Raw genomic sequence first — 9,595 nt, forward strand, 5'->3', positions numbered from 1 at the left:
CAGGCAATGAACAAAGAGCAAATGTAACAGAGGAGGGGGATCATCAAGCATTAAAATACAAATCCCAGTGAACTGGATACAGGCTTTAGAAGAATTCAAAATGCAATTCAAAACACAATTAAGAGAGGCTGAAGACAATTGGGAAAAGAACTTAAAAACTAAGATAAATCATCTGGAAACAGAAAATAGTGTCTTGAAAGCCAAAATCAACCAGCTTGAAAATGAGGCAAAGAAGATGAAAGATAAGGCAAAGAAGATGAAAGATGAGGCAAAGGAGATGAGAAATGAGGTAAAAAGAATGAAAGCTGACCTCCAAAGAAAATCAGACCAGAAGGAGAAGGATGACCAAAAAGCCAAGGATGAATCCAGTCTTTAAGAACCAGAATACAACTAGAATTAAGTGACCTCAGAAGGCAGCAGGACACTATAAAACAAAACCAAAAGAATTAAAAAATTGAGGAAAATATGAAGCATTTCATTCACAAAAGAGAAGATTTAGAAAATCATTCCAGGAGAGAAAACTTAAGAATCACTGGTCTACAGAAGACCATGACAAAAGAAAAAGCCTGGACATAATACTACAGGAAATTATCCAAGAAAATTGCCCTGATATTCTATTACAAGAGGGAAAAGTGGAGATTGAAAGAATCCACAGATCACCTCCTGTACTTAATCCCCAAATAACAACACCCAGGAATGTTAAAGCCAAATTCAAGAACTATCAGACCAAAGAAAAAATATTATAAGCTGCCAAGAAGAAGTCATTCAGATACCATGGAACCACAGTGAGGATAACACAGGATCTGGCTGCATCTACACTGAAGGTCCAAAAGGCATGGAATATTATATTCTGGACAGTAAGGGAACTAGGTCTACAACCAAGAATCAACTACCCAGCAAAAACTGACTATATTCTTACAGGGGAAAGTATGGTCATTCAACAAAATAGAAGAATTAAAGAATTTGTAAAGAAAAGACTAGACCTAAACAGAAATTGTGATGCCCAAGCAGAGAACTCAAGAGAACCATTAAATGTAATTTAAAAAGAGGGAAAATATAAAAACAAAACAAAACAAACAAAAAATATTTTTAAGAGACCAAATGAGTTAAAATGATATGTATCTCTATAAGAAAAGAGGTCGTTGGTAACTCTTAAAAATTATTATTATCACCTGGGCAACTAAAAGAATTACACATAGAGGCAACAGTGACAAACTGTACAGGATGAAATGACAAGACATAAATATTTATATAGATATATGTTTGCATAAATACATATACATGTATATATGTATACATATATAAACTAGAGCTAAAAAGGGTTAATAGTAAAAGAAATGGGAAAAAACAAAAGGGGATAAATTTATATGTTACAAAGAAGCTGATTGCGGGAGGGGGGGAGAACATCAATACAGTGGAAGGGGTAAAGAGGTTGGAGATAGGAAATACTCAACTCTTACCTGCATTGAAATTGACCCGAAGAGGGAAGAACAATCCAATCCATTGGGGCAGAGAATATATTTGCGCCCAATAGGAGAGTAGAAGGGTAACAACGGACTGGTGGGGAGGGAAGCAGTACAAAGGAGGGAGAGGGTGGGGATAGTTTTAAAAAGACTGCAAACAAAATAAAGGGAAGGGGTAGAAAGGGAAGTAAAATAAGGATGGGAACTAGGGGGACTGATCAAAACCAAACATTTGTGTAGAAGGAAATAGTGAAAGAAGAAAGGGCAGGACTAGGAGTAGAAATCAAAATGCTGGGAAATACACAGCTGGTAATCATAACTCTGAATGTGAATGGAATGAACTCATCCATAAAATGCAAAGGAATAGCTGAGTGAATTAGAATCCAAAACCCTACCATATGCTGTCTACAAGAAACACACATGAGGAAGGTAGATATGCATAGGGTGAAAGTAGGACGATGGAGCCAAATCTATATGGCATCAACTAAAAAAAAAAAGAAGGCAAGAGTCTCAATCATGATATCTGACAAAAGCAAAGTAAAAATAATCAAGTTAAAAGAGATAGGAAAGGTAATTATATCCTGATTAAAAGCAATATAGACAATGAGGAAATATCAGTACTTAACATGTATGCACCAAATGGTATAGCATCCAAATTTCTAAAGGAGATACTAGTGAAAGCTCAAGGATGAAATAGATAGAAAAACTATACTAGTGGGAGACCTGAACCTTCCTCTATCTGAACTAGATAAATCAAACCAAAAAAATAAATAAGAAAGAGATAAGAGAAGTGAATGAAATCTTAGGAAAATTAGAGTTAGTAGATATGCGGAAAAAATAGAGACAAAAAGGAATACACATTCTTATCAGAAGCACATGGTATAGTCACAAAAATTGACCATGTATTAGGGCATAAAAACATTGCAAACAAGTTCAAAGGAGCAGAAATAATGAATGCAACCTTCTCAGATCACAATTCAATGAAAATAATAATTAGTCAGGGTATGTGGAGAGGTAAATCAAAAATTTATTAGAAATTATACAATATGATTCTCCAAAACTGGTTAAAGAACAAATCATAGAAACAATTAATAATTTCATTGAAGAAAATGACAATGATGAGCAATCCTTTCAAAAGCTATGGGTTGAAGTTAAAGCAGTATTCAGGGGGAAATTTATATCCTTGGGTTCATATGTTAACAAATTAGGGATGTCAGAGGTCAATGAATTGGGCATGCAAATTAAAAAAAAACTAGAAAGTGAACAAATTAAAAATCCTCAGATGAAGACTAAATTAGAGATCCTAAAAATCAAAGGAGAAATTAATAAAATGGAAAGTCAAAGAACTATTGATTAATGAATAAGACTAGAAGCTGGTACTTTGAAAAAAAACAAATAAAATAGGCAAAATACTAGTCAGTCTAATTAAAAAAAAAGTAAAGAAGAAAACCAAATTGACAGTATCCAAGATGAAAAGGACGATCTCACCTCTAATGAAGAGGAAATTAAGGCAATCATTAAAAACCATTATGCCCAATTATATGGCAAGAAATATGATAATCTAGGTGATATGGATGAATATTTACAAAAATATAAATTGCCTAGACTAACAGAGGAAGAAATAGATCACCTAAACAACCCCATATCAGAAAAATAAATTGAACAAGCCATCAAAGAACTCCTTAAGAAAAAATCCCCAGGTCCAGATGGATTCACAAATGAATTCTATCAAACATTCAAAGAACAACTAATCCCAATATTATACAAACTATTTAACAGTATAAGCAAAGAAGGAGTTCTACCAAATTCATTTTCTGACACAAATATGGTAATGATCCCAAAGCCAGGCAGGTCAAAAACAGAGAAAGAAAACTATAGACCAATCTCCTTAATGAATATAGATGCAAAATTCTTAAATAGGATACTAGAAAAAAGACTCCAGAAAGTCATCACAATGGTTATTCACTGTGACCATATAGGATTCATACCAGGAATGCAAGGATGGTTCAATATTAGGAAAACCATCCACATAATTGACCATATTAACAAGCAAACTGACAAAAATCACATGATTATCTCAATAAATGCAGAAAAAACCTTTGACAAAATACAACACCCATTCCTATTGAAAACATTAGAAAGTATAGGAATAGAAGGACCTTTCCTAAAAATAATAAACAGTATATATCTAAAACCATCAGCAAACATTATCTGCAATGGGGATAAACTCGAAGCCTTCCCAATAAGATCAGGAATGAAACAAGGATGCCCATTATCACTTCTATTATTTAATATTGTACTAGAAACACTAGCTGTAGTGATTAGAGAAGAAAAAGAAATTGAAGGTATTAAAATTTGTAATTAGGAGACCAAGCTATCACTCTTTGCAGATGATATGATGGTCTATTTAAAGAGTTCTAGAGAATCCATCAAAAAGCTAGTAAAAAATAATCAACAACTTTATCAAAGTTGAAGGATACAAAATAAACCTGCATGATTCATCAGCATTTCTATATATCTCCAACCCATTTCAGCAGTAAGAATTAGAAAGAGAAATTCCACTTAAAATCACCCTAGACAATATAAAATACTTAGGAATCTATCTGCTGAGGCAAACACAGAAACTATATGAACACAACTACAAAACACTCTCCACACAATTAAAACTAGATCTAAACAATTGGAAAAAAACATTGGTTGCTCATGGGTAGGATGAGCTAACATAATAAAAATGACAATCCTACCCAAATTGAGTTATTTAGTTCCATACCTATTGAACTACCAAAAAACTTTTTTACTGAATTAGAAAAAAAACATAACAAAGTTCATTTTGAAGAACAAAAGATCAAGGATATCCAGGAAAATCATGAAAAAAATGCAAAGGAAGGAAGACTTGCAGTGCCAGATCTCAAACTGTACTATAAAGCAGTGTTCATCAAAACAATTTGGTACTTGCTAAGAGACAGAAAGGAGGATCATAGGAAGAGACTTGGGGTAAATGACCTCAACAAGACAGTCTATGATAAGCCCCAAAATCCCAGTTTTGGGGACCAAAACCCACTATTTAATAAAAACTGCTGGGAAAATTGGAAGACAGTACGGGAGAGATTATGATTGGATCAACATCTCACACCCTACACCAAGATAAACTCAGAATAGGTGAATGACCTGAATATAAAGAAGGAAATTTTAAGCAAATTAGGTGAACACAGAATAGTATACTTGTCAGGTCTTTGGGAAATGAAAGACTTTAAAACCAAACAAGAGCTAGAAAAAAATCATAAAATATAAAATCAATAAATTTGATTACATCAACTTAAAAAGTTTTTGTACAAAGAAAACTAATACATCCAAAATTAGAAGGGAAGCAACAAATTAGGAGACAATCTTCATTACAAAAACCTCTGACAAAGGTCTAATTACTCAAATTTATAAAGAGCTAAACCAATTGTAAAAAAAAAAATACAGCCAGTCTCCAATTGATAAATTGGCAAGGGACATGAATAGGCAATTTTCAGTTAAAGAAATCAAAACTATTAATAAGCACATGAAAAAAGGTTCTAAATCTCTTATCATCAGAGAAATGCAAATCAAAACAACTCTGAGGTATCACCTCACACCTAGCAGATTGGCTAACATGACAGCAAAGGTAAGTGATGAATGCTGGAGGGGATGCCGCAAAGTAGGGACACGAATTCATTGCTGGTGGAGTTGTGAACTGATCCAACCATTCTGGAGGGCAATATGGAACTATGCCCAAAGGGTGCTAAAAGACTGTCTGCCCTTTGATCCAGCCATGGCACTGCTGGGTTTGTACCCCAAAGAGATAATAAGGAAAAAGATATGTACAAAAATATTCATAGCTCCTCTCTGTATGGTGGCAAAAAATCGGAAAATGAGGGGATGCCCTTCAATTGGGGAATGGCTGAACAAATTGTGGTATATGTTGGTGATGGAATACTATTGTGCTCAAAGGAATAATAAAGTGGAGGAATTCCATGGGAACTGGAACAACATTCAGGAATTGATACAGAGTTAAAGGAGCAGAATCAGGAGAACAATGTACACAAAGAATGATACACTGTGGTACAACCGACTGTAATGGACTTCTCCATTAGTGGCAATACAGTGATCCCAAACAACTTGGAAGAATTTATGAGACAAAACACTATCCACATTCAGAGGAAAAACTGTGGGAGTAGAAACACCAAAGAAAAACAACTGCTTGATTACATGGGTCGAGGGGATATGGTTGGGGATGTAGACTCTGAATGAACATCCTAGTGCAAACATCAACAACATGGAAATAAGTTCTAATCAAGGACACAAGTAATACCAAATGAAATTGCGTGTTGGCTGTGGGAAGGGTGGGTGAAGGGAATGGAGGGAAATAATGTGATAATTGTAACCAAGGGATAATGTTCTAAATTGACTAAATAAATTAAGTTAAATGGAAAAAATAGATAAAATTTAAGTAAAAAATAAATAAATAAATAAATAAAGAGATCTTGGCTGCTTAGATCTCTCAGTTTACTGTGATGATTTCATTGTGCACTCAACTTTTAGGAGAAAGGTGAATAATTAGAAAACCAACACATCTGGAATTTTTTAAAAATCAGAGATTCAATTATAATTGGTAAGATCTTGGTCATTTCAGATTTCATCCTGTGTCTTTAGGCAACTTGAATCTGAAAGGGTATAGGACAACGATTTATAAAATCATAAAGCATACAGATAGATAAAATGCAGATTGTCACCCAATCTAAGATTAGCAGGCATTTTTAAGGATAAAGGATTTAATGTGATAACACATAAAAGGAAATATTTCCTTACAAAGCAAGTAGTCAACATTTGGAAGTAATTCCAACTATCTCTATAGACAAAGTATTTAAGCATAGGTTCCTCATATATTTAGATAAATTAATGAATGACAAATCCATAACAAGAAGTATTGAAGGGTTATTAGTTTATGTTCAGATGAACATACAGTAGGATGGAAACAAAGGATAGTCAAAAGTATATTCTCACCCAACACATTACCTGGAATCCCAAAAAAGAGATGGAATGCTAGCCTAAATGAGCCAACCATTGGTATGATTTTCTTGACATTTCATCTCTTTCTCTTTGCTTCTTTTCCTGCTAGTCTCTTAGAGACATACTAATGAACACTGTGCTACCTCCCACATGGATAACTGAAGGAAAAAGAGAATCAAGAGTATAAAGGGACATGAATAGTCTCCAGAATGGATAATTAGACTTTTGGAAGCTATTAGTATGGCCATTCTCACCAGAATACATATGAGGGAAGCAGGGGTGTGGGTTGGGGGCTGGCCATCTCTAGTGACAATATCTCATTGTGGACCTCAGTGGGAGAATACTTTTGGTAACAGCAGTGGTAGAGACTGTAACTTATAATAACATCATTTCTGTTACCAGGGAAACAATACATGCAGTGATGAAGGCTGACATTTTGAAACACACGTGAAGTTTCATTATTAACAAGCCATGGGAAGGATAACAGTCACTATGCTGGCTTGGAAACATCTGTTCCTATACAATCTACTCTCATTTGTAAATTCATGAATAGTACAAACAGATACACTTATGGTTGCAGAGAGTGATTCAATGATATAGAGTGTTTGGTATAGAATAGTTTTGGACTCCATGATGCTCCAGTTGAGATCAAAGCATACAATAACAGCTTGAGCAAAAATAAGTAATAATAAAGTGAGAAGGAAGCTCTTTTCTACCCATCTTCAGCCTTGCAATACCTGAGTACAACTACCTTTAAAGTCTGATGATCTTTTCTGTTTGTCAATTCTTTCCTTTGCTTATCTAAATCCTTTTTATTTCTGTAATTACATTTCCTCTCATTCTGAGTTGAGAAGACAATATAAGATAGTCCATCCTGATGTTGATTTCAGTCTTTCTGATTTATTTAGAAACAATGACATTGCCAATCCATGAATTACTGTCAAGTATCTTTGAAATGAATAGCACTATTGATGTTGTAATTTCATCAAGGTTGGACTAGATGATAACTAACATCCTCTGTAGTTCTAAATCATATAAACCTAAGAGATTCATCGGAGACTAAATACTGTTAGTGTTCATTAATCATAAATACGATTCTTATTCAGCTTCATATTAGATCTTCATGTCAGAAACAAACAGCAGGATACTAGCTCTTTGAATACATTTTTGGCTGCAACCCATATCAGTATTTCAAGTGCCTTCATTAGGTTCTTGAAATGTTTACTCTGAAAGGCAATAATACAGTCAGTAATAAAAGATAGACTAAAAATACTGCTAAATTCAGGGTTTTATTTTACATGAGGTAAATGCATGTCAAAAGAAAGTTTCTACAAGTAAAAGGCTGATTGTCTCCCTTATAATGGAAAAGAGGGTGATGTGGAAGGGTTATTGATGAAGGTACAAGAGGGAGAGTTAAGAAGGGCAAACTATTCTCTGCATCATCCCTTAATATTTTGATTTAATTTATGCTATGATAAGGCATTTGTATGGAATCCAAGGCTCAAAGCATGTGCAGTTCTAGGATCTCTCTCCCTTAATGGTGGTTGAAAGCTTTCAAATTTTTAATACAAATTTTCTATCCCTTTTATTCAGATTCCATTGCCTCTGTTACTAAGTTGTAGTGAATTTTATTTCTCAATGGAAAAGGAATCATTGTCCTCATTACCAAATTGAGAGAAAGACTAAATGAGCTGTGGAGAGGTAGCAAAGATGTTACAAGATGAAGACAGTATACATTTGATGTTCCCTGCAGAATTTTTGAGTAGATAGCATTTTCAGACAGGTGATCCTGAACAGGAATGTAGTCATGCTAATGCTTATCGTGGAAAATGGGTGTGTTTGATCATCCCCTAAAATGACTTAGTGTAAACATGGATGTTTAATAAAATAATGGCACAATGCTACATTCATTCTGTATTATTCAGTTCTTTTCAGAATCTGATGTGGGAATTCTTATGATTTAGAACCAGAGAGGACTTTAGATATCATGTACCTTTTTATTTTATCCATAAAGTGTTCTCATTCTTTACCCCCAACTCTTAGAATCTATAGCTACCTAATCAATGCCACCTAAACTATAATCTTAAGGAATCTAGTGGTTCTTTGAGATAGAGGTGAGTAGGAAGGGCATTTCAAATATGTGAGGCCATTCATGCAAAAGCACAAATGGAGGAGATGTAATGACAGGGATAGGGAATACCTAGTAGGTTAGTTTGACTGAAGAGGAGAATTACTGCATGAAGAGAATTAATGGAAGGTAAGTAAGAAGTCATGGGATTAAAAGTACTTTAATTATCAGGATGAATATTTTGTACTTGATCCTAGAGATAATAGTCATTAAGAATTTTGAGTGAGTGGCTGGCCTCAGAATTATTTTCTCTGCTTCAAGATTTTTCCCTTTTCTAGTCTATTCCCAATACAGTTGCCATTATGATCTTCCCAAAGTTCTTTTGACCATGTCTTCTTATGGTCAAAAAATCTCCAGTTGCTCCCTCATGAGTATGATAAAAGACAAACCCTGTCATTTAAAGTCATATGTTGTTAGGTTACCTTTCTAGGCTCAGTGAACAATACTCTCCTTCATGTATTCTCTCTTCTGGTCAAATTATTCTCCTGCTGTTCTTCACACACAACATTCCATTATATTTTCATGCATTTAAACAGCCTGTTCTGCATACTGGTAATGTTTCCTTTCTCCCTCTATTTTGTAGAACCCCTAGCTTCCTTGAAAGTTAAACTTCAGTTTGATGTCATACAGGAAACTTATCTATATCTCCCTTTCTCCTTCTCCCCAATCTGCCCATCCCCAGGCAATAGTGCCTTCCCCCTGGAATTTTTTGGATCTAAAGTATTTATATTTTTATATTCTTTTCATAGTATGTGTGGTTTCTCTTCAATAGAATGCAAGCCTCCTTTTATCTTTGGGTCCACAGTACCAAAGTGCCTGGCTTTTAATAGGAACTCGAAATTGCTTGTTGATGAATGAAGAAATGAATTATTCATACTTTAAGAATATCATTTATAATATTAGGAATAAATGCTTAAGAATATTTAAGAAATAATATTATTTGGGAATATTGTTTTGGCTGCTCTATGGA

This window comes from Monodelphis domestica, chromosome 3, assembly GCF_027887165.1.
Source record: "Monodelphis domestica isolate mMonDom1 chromosome 3, mMonDom1.pri, whole genome shotgun sequence".
Lineage (NCBI taxonomy): Eukaryota > Metazoa > Chordata > Mammalia > Didelphimorphia > Didelphidae > Monodelphis > Monodelphis domestica.